This window comes from Equus asinus, chromosome 20 (genome assembly GCF_041296235.1).
Source record: "Equus asinus isolate D_3611 breed Donkey chromosome 20, EquAss-T2T_v2, whole genome shotgun sequence".
Classification (NCBI taxonomy): domain Eukaryota; kingdom Metazoa; phylum Chordata; class Mammalia; order Perissodactyla; family Equidae; genus Equus; species Equus asinus.
Genome location: NC_091809.1, coordinates 46096197 through 46111985, shown reverse-complemented (window position 1 = coordinate 46111985; position 15789 = coordinate 46096197). Strand labels below are relative to the sequence as shown.

The 15789-nt window shown below is 41.6% G+C and overlaps 1 long non-coding RNA gene across 1 annotated transcript; it reads left to right on the top strand.

The window, feature by feature from the left end:
- Positions 1 to 11042: 11042 nt before the first annotated feature.
- On the top strand, positions 11043 to 13995 carry LOC139041087 (uncharacterized). The gene is made up of 2 exons (XR_011495676.1): positions 11043 to 11155; positions 12802 to 13995. It is a non-coding gene; the product is annotated as an uncharacterized lncRNA (long non-coding RNA).
- Positions 13996 to 15789: the final 1794 nt, after the last annotated feature.

The window sequence follows — 15789 nt, the reverse complement described above, 5'->3', positions numbered from 1 at the left end:
GCTGCTCTTCTGAAATGTGAAGTAATGCCTAACTTACTGCTTCTGCAGTAAACACAGGTGGCCAAAACTGAAACTACCTCTTTTCAAAAAGCATTTGGTAACTTAAAATATGTTTAGCAAAAGACTGAAAAGATACTACTACAATAATGGTGATCTTTATGAGTTTCTCTATGTCATACAGTGATTGAGTATTAAAATTAACCCCCCAAAAAAGCTTAAAGGTATGAGATCAGCTAGTACCAGTAAGAACCTAAAGAGGCCTAGTTGATTCATGATATGTAATGTGAATTTTTTTAACCACATGGACACCCCAGAAAGTCCTCAAAATAAACATTTACTACTCACTTCACTGCTCCTTCCTCCTCTGCCATACAACACACTTCTGATGTATGGTGGCTAATAGTGCATGGACGGAATTTTCTTAGGTTAAAATAGCAGCGGGCTCCTTGAAGTGGCTGCTTGACTTCACCAGGCCAGTTACTTTTTGCCTTCCTGTTACCCCAAGTGTCTTGTCTCCTAGAAGAGAATTGTTTAAGCTACCTTTCACTGAACTTGTGTGTGCGGAGTGTTTGCCACTCACAGCTTCAGAATACTTCGTATTTATTGTGCAACAACTCAATCCAGGCACTATGCTAAGTGGTAGAAACATTCATGAACAAGACTGTTAACCTGTTTAACAGATTTTGGTGAGACAAGTAATTAAGCATATAGTTAGAATGACGTGAGAAGTGCTGTAATGAGGGAAGTGGAAGGTATGCTTGAAGGAATCTAACCCAGACTTGAAAAGGGGCTTCCAGGGAGGCTATCAGAGGAACTAATAGCTAAAGTCAACCAGAAGAGTAAGAGCCAAGAATGGACCAAGGTGTACTGGGCGGGCAGAAAAGCCTGTGCAGGAGCTATTAAGTGAGAGAGAGTCAAGGTTCTGAAAGAACATAAGGATGGCTGAATCACCGGGTACAGAGAAGAGTAGTGAGCTAAGACCAGAAATAGTGGGGACCAGACCATGAAGTGCCTTTTATGCCATATTAAGGATTGGACTATCTTAAGGACTGAATAGAAAGCCAGCGAAGGATTTTGACAAGGCACAATCTCTGCCTTCAGTTTTGTATAGTCTAAGAGCAGCAGGCAGTTTCAGTTCCGGGTAACAAAAGCTAGGATAAAAACATGGCGTGAGGTGTGTGTAAGAGTGCACGTGGTCCTGCGTTTTTCTCAGTATGTAGAAGTACAGATAACTCATTTAGTAGTAGGCATCAGGAGAGGGGCTATTTTAGTTGCTAATGTTCAAGCCAGTTATACAAATATCAGTCACTATGGTCCAACAGTATGATTCCTAAGGAAACCACTATCTATAAATTCTTCAACATAAATGTCAGTAAAGAGTAAAGCCTTTTTATGAGGCTTTCGTTTCAAGATCACATTATGAAAGTGTCCACGTTGCATACTTAATCCTTTGGTCTATACACCTCAGCATTATTCTCGATAACGGTTTCTTCTTTCTTTTCTACCTATTTCTCACACACCTATTTCTTTTGCCCTGATTTCTAAGGATAGCTCAATACAATTTACTTTTTTAATATTTCGTATTTGGTATAGCACATTACATTTCCAAAGCACTGGCGCTGACTATCTCCTTTAGCCCTCAACTTTTCTCTGAGGCACGTGGCATAAATGATAGACCCATTTAACAAGTCAGGAACTAAGCAGCAAAAACATTAAATGATTTGGCTAGGATCCCATAGTAATAAGTGGTGGAACCACAAGTTGGGCCCAGGTAATGATCCCGTGTTGTAGTCTGTGCCCTGACTTTACTCCTGACCCCCTTGTCAACCTCCTTACTTTATATTTTCACAGTTCTGTTCTGTATTACTTTCTGTACCTTCTCGGTCCTGTTTGCCTTACTATCAAGCTATTTAAGCTTTATTGTCACATCAGATGTCAGCCTACCTAATCTTCCGCAAAGTGATACTTACCTTTGTGGGACTTAATATTTCCCAATTAGCGTGGTTTTTATTTCTACCAGAACATGAATTGGTATAATTGTGATTGCTCTTAAGGTGAATAGAGTAGCAACTCCACCAGAGAGTCCCTTAGCAGGGAGCTTACACTAGACCTGCTTGCCAAATGAAAGGCCCTTGATACTAATAAAATACTGACATGCAAGGCCTTTGACAATCTGCCTTTAGCCTTGCCTTAATCTCATTTTGCTACCAACCGTTGTTTCAGCCATGTGATTTCTAACCAGTTCCCATAAAAACTCCCAGCTTTAAAACTCATTATCAGATTATATCTCCACTGCCCCTTGATTGTTGCAGTTTTCTACTGGTCACCAGGCCATTCTTTATTTCTTGACAATTTTTTTTCTCCTGGTTTACTGTCACTCTGCAGTTCTTGGATATTTCTGCATACACATGGGTCAGTAGTTTTCAAAGTACAGTCCCTGGACCACAGCAGCAGCAGCATCACTAGGACATTTAGAAATGAAAGTTCTCAAGCCCTACCTAGAAACTCTGGGGGTGGAATCTGCCAATCTGTGTTTTGATTGGCTGTCCATGTGATTCTGATAAATGCTAAAGTTTGAGAACCATTGACAAATGATCCTTCCAACAAACTGGCCTCTCAGTTTCCCTAAAAAGTCCAATGATTATGTGTTTCACCTTCCTTGGGCATTCATTCCAAGTCATTACCAATAATTTCAACCACTCCGTAGTTTCAATTTCATGCATCCCTCTCTCTGACCATCTATTCTCTCTCCAAACTATTCCCTCTAAATCCCAACTGTGTTAATTTGGAGTTACCGTGACCACCAATACATTGATACTACCATCTCCCTCACCACCTTGATGTCCTCTTTTCCTTCTTTACCCAACTTATTTATATTCCATGATCAATCATGATCACTCTTATATATACCCTCAACTTCTGCTTCTTATTAATTTTGTACTCATTTGCCAAAACCGCATACTTGGATAAGTCTACCTGCTCTGCACTTGCACTGACAGGGCTGAAGAAAACAACCAAAGGTGGCTAGTCTCACTTTATATTCATGATCAGAACCTTAAGAAACTATTTAATACTATGACAATCATACTGTATTTCTTTGGGCCATGTTTATTTCTGTCAACAGATGATCTTGCTTCCTACTTAACTAGGAAAATTAAAGCAATTGGAGAGTTTCCATTGACTCCCACAACATCATCTACTCACTTAGTACTATCTGCATCCATATGTGTGCTCCATCTTGCCTATACTAGATTGCTCATGCTCCTTTTTAAAACCAATCCCTCCATTCAATGTCTTTGTGCCATCATTTATCCCCTTCGCTACATCATTAGTTTTGTCCTATATTGTTCCTAAGAGTGTTTACCCGTGCTATTATCTACCCCATCTTTTAAAAAATCAGCTCCCTTTTGCAGCAAAATGCCTCAAAAGTTACTGATACTCACTGTCTCCAATTCCTGTTCTCTCTTGAACCCACTTCAATCGAGCATCATTCCTACCACTCCACTGAAAGTGCTCTTTTTACACATTAAATACAAGAGCCCACTCTCAATCCTCATTTTATTTGACCTTTCAGCAGTATTGGACTCAGCTGAATATTTCCTCCTGCTTGATGCACTTTCTGATACACTTGACTTCCAGAGCTTTCCTTTGGTCTCCTTTCTTCCTTACTTTTTGTTCACTTCTCAGTTTTCTTTTATGGTTCCTCCCTTCCCTGGTCTCCTATCTTTGGAATATCCCAAAGATAAGGCTCAGTCCTTCCTCTGTCTCTCCTCATTCCATTGGTGATCTCATCCAGTCTCACAGGTTTAAATAACATCTGTACGCTGATGACTCTTAATTTATATCTCTAGTCCATACCTCATCCCTGAACTCTAGACATAAATGAAACTGCCTATTTGATACCTCCACTTGGGTATTTAATAGACATCTCAACCTTAAAATGTCCAAAATTGAACTCCTGATTTTCTTCCCCATCCCCATCCCAAATTTGTTCCACAGTTTCCTCCCTCTCAGCTGATGGCAACTCCATCCTTCCGGTTGCTCAAGCTAAAAACTTTTGGAGTCATCCTTGACTCCTATTTCTCATATTCCGTATCAATCCATCAAGAAGCCCTGTTAGTTCAACTTTCAAAATATATCCAGAATCTGACCATTTCTTACCACCTCCACTGCTTACAGCAAGGAGTGATCATCTGTCACTGGGATTACTGAAATGGCCTCTTACATGGCCTCCTGCTTCCAAGCTTGTCTGTGTATCTTCACATTAGTCAGAGTGATCCTACCAAACTGTAAGTCAGACCATGTCACTCCTCTGCTCAGAACCCTTCAATGGCTCCCACCTCACTCAGATTGAAAGCTGAAATCCTTGGAGTGGACTACAAGGCCCAACAAGATCTGGCTTTCCATTATGTCTCTGACCTCATCTCCTGCCACTCTTCCCCTTTCTCACACCACTTCACTGGCCCCCTTGTTCCTCCTCAAACACACCAGGCAACTCCTGCCTTAGCACAGCTTGAGATGCTCTTCCCCAAGCTATTCCCAGGGTAGGCTCCCTCACCTCATTCAACGTTTTCAGTGTGGGCTTCCCCAAACACCCTAATTACAATTGCAAGAAACCTCTCTCCAAATACTCTTTTCCCTTTACCCTCCTTTTTTTCCCCAAAATTTCAACTTCGAACATTCTTTGTGATTTACTGGTTTATTACATTTATTGTTTGTTTTACCTTGCTGAAATAAATGCAAACCCCACAGAGGCAGAAAAATTTTTAAGTCTCTTTTGTTCACTGATCTATCCCAAGCTCCAAGCACATTGAAGTCACTCACTACAGATGTGAATGAATAAATTAATTTATCCATTAATGAATCCACACCTTTATAAATGCTGTTCCTTCTGCCTTCATCCTGGCTCTTTCTACCTGGCACATCTCTGTTCCACTTTAAGAAGTCTTTTCTGATTTTCCCAAACTGCTTCCCTTTGCCCTTCTGTTGGGCCTCATATAGCACACATCATTGTGCTCTAATGATATATTTACATTTGTTTATTTTCCTTACTAAACTGTAAGCCTTTTAAGGAAGGTACAGTATCTAATTCACCTTTGTAATCCTAGCCTATCACATTATCTGTCTGCCTTGTATGTAGTAGGTTTTCAAACAATGAAATAGCAAATTCCATTTACTGTGTTTGGTACTGGGTTGATAAACAGCAGAGTTTGGTGGCAGTTTGCCACTGAGGGATGCAGGCCTAGGGGACTCATTTCCTGAAGGCCTGCAGGCTGAGACGGCTACAAAGCTGATGCCAGCTGAGTCACTACTGCACCTCAACCTCTAACTCTGAAACAGAGATTTAGATCCCTGATTAGCAACCCTTCTCACCGAGCAAGGTTCCTGCAGGCCTCCACAAGGCCTAGGAAGGAAGAGTGAAAGGGTGGGCAGCGCAAGGTTCTTTACAGAAGACCTAGTCTGAAATCTGAAAATCCCAGAAATTCCTTAGGAACTGATCATCTTAACTCCCTCTTTCTTTGCCAAGCCTGCATTTCAGGATTTATGTCCTAGTAGAGCTGAAAGAAGCACTCCATATATAGGTTTACAGCACTACACTTTTCCTCATAGGATTTACATATGCGACCTATGGATGGGTTTTTATAAGAGCTATATGGACGCTTGCACAAAGTAAGAAAGTTTCTCTTTAGAGGCTCCAAGTTTTAATGCATTCCAGTGTTGTCAAATCCAAAAGCAATTAAAACACAGTTGTGTGGTTGTGAATTATAGCCTACTTGTTAAAATAGTTATTGTTTCCCCTAAGGATAGCTTGCATTTTTACCTTGATGTCATCTCACTCTGGGTCTCAAGAGGGTAGGGAACTTAATAGAACAGGTGAATAAATATAGTTCTGCGATAAAAGTGAATTCTAAGATGATGGTAGATGAGTGGTTCCCAATTTTAATGACGTTCAGGTGGAGCCATGGAAAGAAAGCCATGGAAGCCCATAATTGGTTAAAAAAAAAAACAGTAATGTTAGCCAAGTAAATATTAAGTCAAGAGTGACATTTTGATCCTCTTTGCTTTACCTTGAACCCTCTTTTGGTTTTATCTACCAATATGCCAGTAGAAATACGCTTTTATTATGAGATATTTACGTTACTTCTACGTTGGGGAAACTAATTTCCACTTCACGCAAGGCTCCAAATGCTACCCCCACTGCACTGAGGGTAAACACTGAAGCCACATGCCCTCGATTTGGGATCTGGAGTTTGTTTGCTCTACCATGACTATATGATCCTCCCACCCACCCATCCCAGAAGAAAGCTGCCTATAAAGACCGACTAGTAAACCTCTCGAAATTATCCAAGGAAAGGCCCAAAGAACACAAATCAGCAACAAAACCCATTTTTTTCTCTTTCTCTCAAAACAACATCTATATTGGGGCCAGCCTCCTGGCGCAGCGGTTAAGTGCGCACGTTCCGCTTGGGGCCGGGGTTCGCTGGTTCAGATCCCGGGTGCGGACATGACCGCTTGGCAAGCACCATGCTCTGGCAGGCGTCCCACATATAAAGTAGAGGAAGATGGGCACGGATGTTAGCTCAGGGCCAGTCTTCCTCAGAAAAGAGAGGAAGATTGGCGGCAGATGTTAGCTCAGGGGCTAATCTTCCTGAAAAAAGAAAACTACAATATCTATAGCCCCATGTTTTCCTTATTGGTCCATCCCAACTACAGCAAAGGTCTCTTGCAGTTTAGCAGAAGCCACTCATCTTAGAAGATTTGACACAAAATGTTACTCTCCTCACTTTTCAGTGCAAAATGAAATGAAGTGGAACCATTTGCCTGAGGTGAGTGAGTCAGGGCAGAGGACTGGAATGCAGGATTTGATTCCTGGTTTCCTAACTCTAACCACATCCTCTCTACTCTGGGATGTTTAAGTTCGTTACTGCACTGTGAGGGGCAGGAGTCGGGAAGGGGGATGGTTTGAATTTTATTTTATTCAGAAACTTACATCTGAACTCCAACCCACATGTGAGACACTCTATTTCAACTTTAGCAGGAGCAAGTGATGATTCATAATGTATAATTTGCGTCAGAGCCTAGGACACCATGATTTTTCCCGGGTCTTAAGCAATCGGATTGGTTAGATGTTAATAGAATGGGCTCAGAAGGGCTCAGAATAGAGAAGAGAATAAGGCTGAAGAGGAGAGGCTAAAACCTAATCCTAAACATCTTAAAAGTTAAATTAACCAGTGATCATTTAACTACCTAGCCTGTAACCATAATGTTTCAAAATAAGTTCTCAGTTTTTAAACTTGACATCAGAAGCTCATATAACTCCACATATGAGAGACATTAATGAGTGTAGCTTTTAACTCAGGCTTACATTTTTGTATCAGAGATTATAAGGTCTTTGCCTTGTGCAATGATGGCCATGTTCTCATGGTTTTATTTGTTTATTTTTTTACTTTAGTTATCTTCCAAAAGATACACAGTATTTTTTTTAAGGCTAGGAATAAACAACTAAACACAATGCATGTATTGTAATATAGATTCAAAAACATGTCAAAACCACCTTACCCAACCAGCCTTGAAAAAGATAACCTTTGGGAAATCTTCCAGGCCAGTCATGATTGCTGGAGAGAAAATAACCAAATGTTTATTACTCAAAGGACTTCTTCACTGACAAGAGATTCTCGTCTTTCAGTACTAACACCTTTACTTGTGGAAATTCATCTCAGAATTCAGGAACTGTTATCTTCTACTTCCTCTGAGAATATTCCTCAATCAACAAGTTGTCCACCTAGCTAAGGGACAGCTTCCTGGAATTAAGACTGCAGAACCTAGGTTATAATTAACTCAGACTTCCTCCTCCTCTTGTACCTTGGCCATGACCTTAATCCTCACCTAGATTTTCCATCCCATCTACGGATAAAAATTTGTTCTAAATTAGATCAACTGAACTCTAGTCCTGTTAGCCTAAGATAAGTTGGCATTGGTGGCTAAAAGGAATCCTAAACCAATTTTAGACCATTTAGTTAGACTTTAAGCATGACTCAAAAAAAAGCTAGACGTCTCAGTGGGAGGATAATATTGCTCAGTTTCACCCTTTTTCTCCCTGTGGCAAAAAAACATTACTTAGTAATGTTAGGTCTAGTGAATTTTTTCAAAGTCATTTGGAGGTAAACAAAGTGTCTCCAATTCTAGGAACTGCAGCATTGACAATACACAGAAAGAATTCAAATGAGTGACAATGGGAGGGGCCTTGGAATTTAGCAGCTGTCAAGCGCGTGGATTTAAAGTCATGTTTAAGTGAAGATCAGCAAGTTCATTGCTACTTATCTAAAGAGCTCAAAGCCCTATCTTGATCTCCCTGATTCTTAAAACTTTGCAAGAGATAAGGTTTATGGGATAGAGAGTAGCATAAGTGTTTTGCAGGTGTGAAATTTGAGATTCAAAGAAGCTGTTATGCAACTTCACTCATATGCAAGTCTTCCAGAAAAGAGGAATGCCTTACCTACTACATTCAGGAGAAAATAGAAACTGTCCAGCATGGACTCCTTCGGTTTCCTCCCTTTTACCTCAAACTGATTTACTCATGATGACACCCTTTCCTCCCTTCTTCTGTCCTAGAGGAAAATATTTAGGATGTTCTTTCCAACGCTATCCTTCTCCATTTGCTCTTGACTCTCTTCCTTTCCATTCTTCAGTGATCTCTTCCTATCCATTCCCCCATTTTCATTTATTCATTTGTTCAACAAACATTTATTACACTTCTGTTATGGGTCACATTAAGTGCTTGGGATACTGAAATAAAAGACACATTTCCTACCTTCAAAGGGCTCACAGTCTAGTGGAAGAGGTAGCAAAATAAATAATTACAAATCACACCGTTAGAATACAGCATGTAAAGATCAACAGAAGTCTGCACATCATGCTGTGGTTGTACAGGAGAGACTGATGAAGGCTGTGGTAGAGGGGATGACACCTGAACTGGATCTAGAAGTTAGCCAAGAGGACAAGAGGGGAAAGAAGGGCATTTTAGACAAAGGGAATAGCAGGCACCAACGCATGACCATACAAGAGAATTCAAGGTCAGCATGGCAGGAACCCAAGGAATACATGTGTGTTGGAGGCAAGGGCTGGAGGGGAGTTAGACCAAATAAGAAAGGATCTGCAAGATGATAAGGAATTATTGAAAGTATTTTAAGGATGGAAGTAATATGGTCAGATTTGCATTTTAGGAAGTTCAGTGTTGTATCAGAGGATGATTAGATTGGGAACTATGGGAGTAATCCTGAAGAGAAATGGGCAGTTGGGAGTGTGTGGTGGTGTAATTAGAAGAAAGAATACAGGAAGAGGCAAACTTCAGTGTAAAGAGGAATTCAGTTTAAGGACATACAAGTGAAGATGCCCAAAAGAGTATTGGTTGCGTGTGTCTGAAATTACAAAGTGATTAGTGCTGGAAATGTAAATTTGGAAGTCACAAGCACATAGAGGGTGACTGGGACCTTGAATGTGAGGTGAGATTGCTGAAAGCGTAGTGAGTAAGCTCCAGGAGGGAAGGCAGGCATGTGTATAAGTTTTGTTTATTGCTATATCCTAGCACGCAGAACGGGGCCTGGCATGTAGTAAGCACTCAGTAAGCATTTAAATAAATGAATGAAATAATGAAAAGAAAAGAGGCGAAGAACGTAACTCTGAGACACATCAACATTTAGGGATGGACACAGGAAAAGAAGTCAATAAGGGGTTTGATTAGAAAGACTGATTGATCGATTAGAAAGATTAGAGAGGTAGGAGGAAGGAGAGAGTGGAGTCCTAGGAACCAAGGGAGGAGAGCTTCCAGAAGTTCAACAATACTGCAAAAAGACCAAGCACAACAGGGACTGAAAAGTCCCCATCAGTTTTAGCAAGTAGGAAGTCATTGGTGTTTTCTGTGACAGCAGTTTCCATGGGGGTGGCAGGCAGGTGATAGTGGTTTGAAGTGTATATGGAAGATGGTAAGTAAGTGGAGGCTGCAAATATAGGAGATTCTTTTCAGACACTTGGTGCATCTTCATTAAGTAAGGCTTTCTTTCCCCTTTCATTTATACTTCCCCTCCAGCTATAGATAGGCTCAAGTCTCCCTATCTTCAAATTAAAAAAAAAAAAAACAATGGAAAACCTTCGCTTTACTTCATTCTCAAGCCACTGACCTGTCTTTCATTACCCTTCTTCTCTACAAGTGGATGGAAGGGTGTGAGTGTATCTCGAATCCTCTTTCTTCTAATGGGTCTCCTCAAGTTTCTCATTTACTTATTTTCTGACTAGGCAGCCCTTGTAATGTATCACTTTAAAATGAATATATATATCTCTCCAATTCACTTATTCATTTACTTACCCATTCGTCCTTGCCTGTTCTCTTTCTCTCACACCCTACATTTAACACATCAGCGAATCCTTACTCTGTCTTCAAAATATACCCTGCCTCTGACCATTTCTCATCACCTCCATACTACCACCCAAGGCGAAGATGCCGTCATCTCACACCTGGACCACTGCAATAAGCTTCCAACAGATCCCCCGCTTTCTCATGTGCTTCTCTATTGTCTATTCTTATGCCAACAATCAGAGTGATCCTTTCAAATATTAAGTCATGTTTTGTCAGTTTTCTATTCAGAGCCCTCCAATGGCTTGTCATCTCCTTTAAGTTCCTGTATGATCTGAAACACCTCCCTCCCCCATTCCTTCGCTCACCTCATTTCCTACCACTATTCCTGTCAGTCACTTTACTCCCGCCACACTGGCCCCTTTGTTGTCCCTAAACACACTCCACCTCAGGCCTTCTGCATTTGCTGGTTTATGCTCCGAACGCTCTTTCCTCACACATCATTTGGTTTTACTCTCTCGCTTCCTTCAGTGCTCTGTTCAAGGATCCCCTTCACCCAAAGGCCTTCCGTGGCCATCCTTTATAAACTGTTGTACCTCAGCCTCTCTCAGCTCTCTACTCCCTTTGTCCTACTTACACAGCACTTGTCACCCACTGGCTTATTATAGTAATTTGTTGATCGTCTGTTTCCCTTCACTAGACTGTGAGCACCTGCAAAGTGTACCTACCAAGAGCCCCTCCCCGGAGAAGCGGAGATAAAGATAACCAAGAAACTATTCCTGCCCTTGAGGAACCCACACTTCAGTGAGTCATACAACCTAACAAGTAATTAGAATGGAAATGCTCAAAGCAGTTGGATGCAAGCTTCTGAGGCCCCAGGGAACAGTGTGGTTTGGGGCAACAGCTATGGCACTCTTCAGTCTGGGTAGTAGTTAAAACCATGAGTTCACTCTAAGAGAATGTGAGAAATAAAAAGCACTCAGGAGACACCAGTGTTAAAAGGGTGAAGGAGTGAAAGGAGGCTGCGAAGGAATAATCAAAGAGGTAAAGAAGAGCTAGAAGAATGAATGGAGCACTGTCCTTGGAGCGACTATATTGCCTTTATAGAATACCACTAATAATCATAGCAGTGAACATTCATTATAATTTACTAAGTGTCAGTTACTGTTCTAAGCATGTTCCATATGCTCACACGTTACACCTCACAACAACCCAGGGAGTTAGGCACTGGTATGACCCCATTTTACAAGGAGGAAACTGATTCACTCCCCCAAGTGCAACATCTACTAAGAAATAAAGATTAGAACCCAGGCAGTTTGAGCATGCATTCTTAGCCACTATGCTGTTATCCATACTATGATAATACTATACTAGGCTAGCACTGCATGCTTTTTCCTATTTTATTGAGGGTCAGGTACTGTCTTAGGCTCCGGATGCAGAGCAGTGAAGCAAAGTACCCCCTTCATGGAGCTCATATCCTTGTGGGGGAGACTGACATTAAACAAGTCAATCGATGCACATAATCAGTGCTGTGAAGAAAAATGAAGTAGGGTAAGGTATCTTGAATGACAGGGGGTGGCCTCTCTGAGGAGGTGACATTTAAGTAGAGATCTGATGGAAGGGAGAGGATATCTAAGGGAAAAACATTCCAGGCAGAGGGGACAGCAAGTGCAAAAGCCTTAAGGTGTGAGTGTGCCTGGTGTGTTCCAGGAACTGCAAGGAGGTCAAAGCAGTAGGAGCACAATGAACTAGGGAGAGAGAGGCAGGAGATAAGGTCGGAAAGACACGAAAAGTTTTCCAGGACGTATTGTTAAGTGAAAAAGATGAAGGGATCAGGCAAAATAGTTTGTATGGTACAATCACATTGAGTCAAGAAGTGTGTGTGTGTGTGCGCATGTGTGTGCATCCGTACATAGAAAGACATATAAATTATATATATATGATATGTACTTGTTTATATTCTGAAATATTAGACAACAAACTTAACAGTGATTACCTTTTGAGGGAAGGAAGGGATATTTAGGCTTTTTATCTTATGTTTTTCTGTACTATTTGAATTTTTTTTTTTAAGATTAGCACCTGAGCTAATATCTGTTGCCAATGTTCTTTTTTTTTTTTTTTTTTCATTCTTCTTCTCCCCAAAGCTCCCGCAGCACATAATTGTATATTCTAGTTGTGGGTCCTTCTGGTGCTATGTGGGACGCCGCCTCAGCACGGCCTGATGAGCGGTGCCATGTCCACACCCAGGATCCGAACTGGCGAAACCCTGGGCCGCCGAAGCGGAGGGTGCAAACTCAACCACGCAGCTGCGGGACCGGCCCCCTGAAATTTTTTACCTTGCATATATTGCTTTTATAATAACCAAAAACTAGCTTTAAAACTTTTTTTTAAAACCCTCTTAACCATGTGTTAAGAGGATCCAGCTAAAGTCCTTTTCTCTCCCTTTACAGCTGAGCCTCTCCAGAGAGCTGCCTCTGCCTGCTTCTCCTTGCCCTCTCCATTTCCTCCTCCACCAAATACCCTCCTACTTCCAACCTCACCTTTCCCCTGTGACTGCCGTTACAGAGATCACCCGTGACTTCCCCAGAACTATGAGGAACACTCTTCAGTCCTTTTGCTTCTTGACCTCTCTGCTACATTGGACATTGTTTACAGCTTCTCTGTTTGAAACTCTCCTTTGGCTTCCCTCCTGCCCCCTTTTACCTTGCTGAGCATTCTCTCTCAGTCTCCTTTCATTGGCTATTTTTTGTTAGCCCACCTGATGGACCAGGTTTCTTCTGGTTCTGTTCTTGACTGCTTTGCCTCTGTGAGCTACACACTTTTTGTGTGGTCTCATCCACACCCATGGTTTCAACTACCATCTCTCTGCTTCCAAGTCCCAGATCTATATTTTTAGCCTTTTCTCCTGAGCTCCAGTCCCATGTAGCTAACTGCCCATTAGACAGCTCCACATGCACATCTCACAGGCATCTAAAAGTCAACTGTTCCAAAACTAAACTCATCAGCTCCAAGCAAAAACATTTTGCTCCTGTTGTCCTTAGCTTGGTTGGTGGTATCACCATCTGCTTGATTGACCCCAGCTGGCAACCTGAGAAAAGTACCTCCACTTCATCCTCCATATATAACTGGACACCAAAAGTCATTCTATCTACTAAATATCTCTGGAATCTGTCCTCATTCCTACACTTTCGCTGCCACTGCACCTATCATCTGGATTACTGCACATGGATATGCCCTGGGAAGAGGTCAGAAATACCCTGACTGCATCTTCTGCCTCTAGTCTCACCATCAGCCTTTCTTACACCCAACTGCCACAGTGATGTGACACAAATTCCGTCATGTAAGTCCCTGCTTGAAATCTTTCAATGTTTTCCTAACCTTTCTAGGATAAAATCCAAACTCCTTCATAGGATCTTGTCAGTCATCTTTTGACACTTTCCCACATCTACCTTACGTTCATGCAACACTGAAATACTCTTTGTTTCTCAAAGGCCCCTTTCCTTCTCATGATCCTGTGAAAGTTTTGTGACATAGCATCTTTGTATATCTTTGTTATATCTCCAGATATAACACAATACCTGGTACAAAGTAGCTGTTCAATAAATGCTTGTTGGATAAATAAAAGGTCAGAAAATCAGAAAGAACAGAGGTTGAAGATAAGGACACTGATCAGAAGATTACTTATGGAGCCGGGCCAGTGCAGTAGTTAAGTTTGCAGGTTCCCTTTTGGCGGCCTGGAGTTTGCCGGTTCCGATCCTGGGTGTGGACATGGCACTGCTTGTCAAACCATGCTGTGGTAGGCGTCCCACATATAAAAAAGTGGAAGAAGATGGGCACGGATGTTAGCTCAGGGCCACTCTTCCTCAGCAAAAAGAGCAGGATTGGCGGCAGATGTTAGCTCAGAGCTAATCTTCCTCAAAAAAAAAGATTACTTACTATAAGAGTACAATTTAGAGGCAACTAGGAAGAGAGGGAAAGGAAATGCTTTCATGCTTCTACAAGGTGAAACAGTAATAATCAAATAATCATTCCTATAATTTTTCTCTCTTTGAGAGATATGAACTTTGGTCATCAGTACAATTTCAAATGGAGACAGTTTAACTGATTTTTTTTTAAAGATTTTTTTTTTCCTTTTTCTCCCCAAAGCCCCCCAGTACATAGTTGTATATTCTTCGTTGTGGGTCCTTCTAGTTGTGGCATGTGGGATGCTGCCTTAGCGTGGTTTGATGAGCAGTGCCACGTCCGCGGCCAGGATTCGAACCAACGAAACACTGGGCCGCCTGCAGCAGAGCGCAAACTTAACCATTCGGCCACGGGGCCAGCCCCCAGTTTAACTGATTTAAATAAAATGTTAAAAAACAAAAACCAAAAAAAAAACCAGCCCAGACCCAGCACGTGTGACTGCCAAAATCCTCTGACAAAGCAAGACCCCTTGGATATGAATCCCAAGGTCCAAGAGTGTGGCTAGGAAGGGTCATTTATTCTGCAAACATTAATTGCGCTGGCTTAGACACTGCTTGGCACAAGGGATACAAAGATAAGTAATACCCAGTTCCTGTTCTCAAAGAGCTCATGGCCCAAAACTCATCTAGCCCTTGCCTTTGGCCAGGGCTATACCTAATCCTTTACAGAAAGCCAGCTGTCCATGCTGGGGTCAGTATTTAAAGTCCTTTTAGTGATAGGTATGGCTATACTTAATTATTTTGGAGTTCAGAAATGGAAACTGATGGATTCAAGGCGGTAGCAAAATGCAACCATTGCTTCCTCAATGGAAGGGTGCCTTTGTAGAAGAGTAATGGGCTTGGTCCTAAGGATTCTGAGCAGTCCTCTGTGCAGTGATGATGAAGCCTTCCTATGGGCAAATTTAAATTACTCAGCCACCATTTTTTTCTTAGGACTTTGGGGACTCCTAATGCATTATTTTCCACTGGGGGGCATGTTTGGAGAAGGGAAATTGCTGATTTGAGAGGGGTATCTTACCAATGAGTAAGGAAAACCCTGGGCAGGGGATGGGGGGACACACCACAATAGTGGCTTGCAGTAAGTAGTCTTTCCAGGGAGGGGAAAAGGGAGTGAACATCTAGAATCTAAAGGTCCCTTCAAACTAGAAGTAATTCATGAGTTTGCAGAAAGGGGCAACATTTGGGGTTCCCTTCTTAAAAGTTTCCTTTTGTCATTTGGAAACAATTTAAAATGTGTGCATTCTATAGGATTGGTAAAGATCGAGAAGTTAAAAACTCCTTTTTGGAAGGGTAAGGGGAAAGAGGCACTCTTAAACATTGCTGGTGGGTATATGAATTAGTACAATCTCTACGGGGGACGGATAGCAAATCTATCAAGTTATAAATGTACATACCTTTTGACTCAGCAATTCCACGTCTAGAAATTTATACTACAGGTATATTTGCACTTTTGCAAAATTACATGTGTTCAAGGTT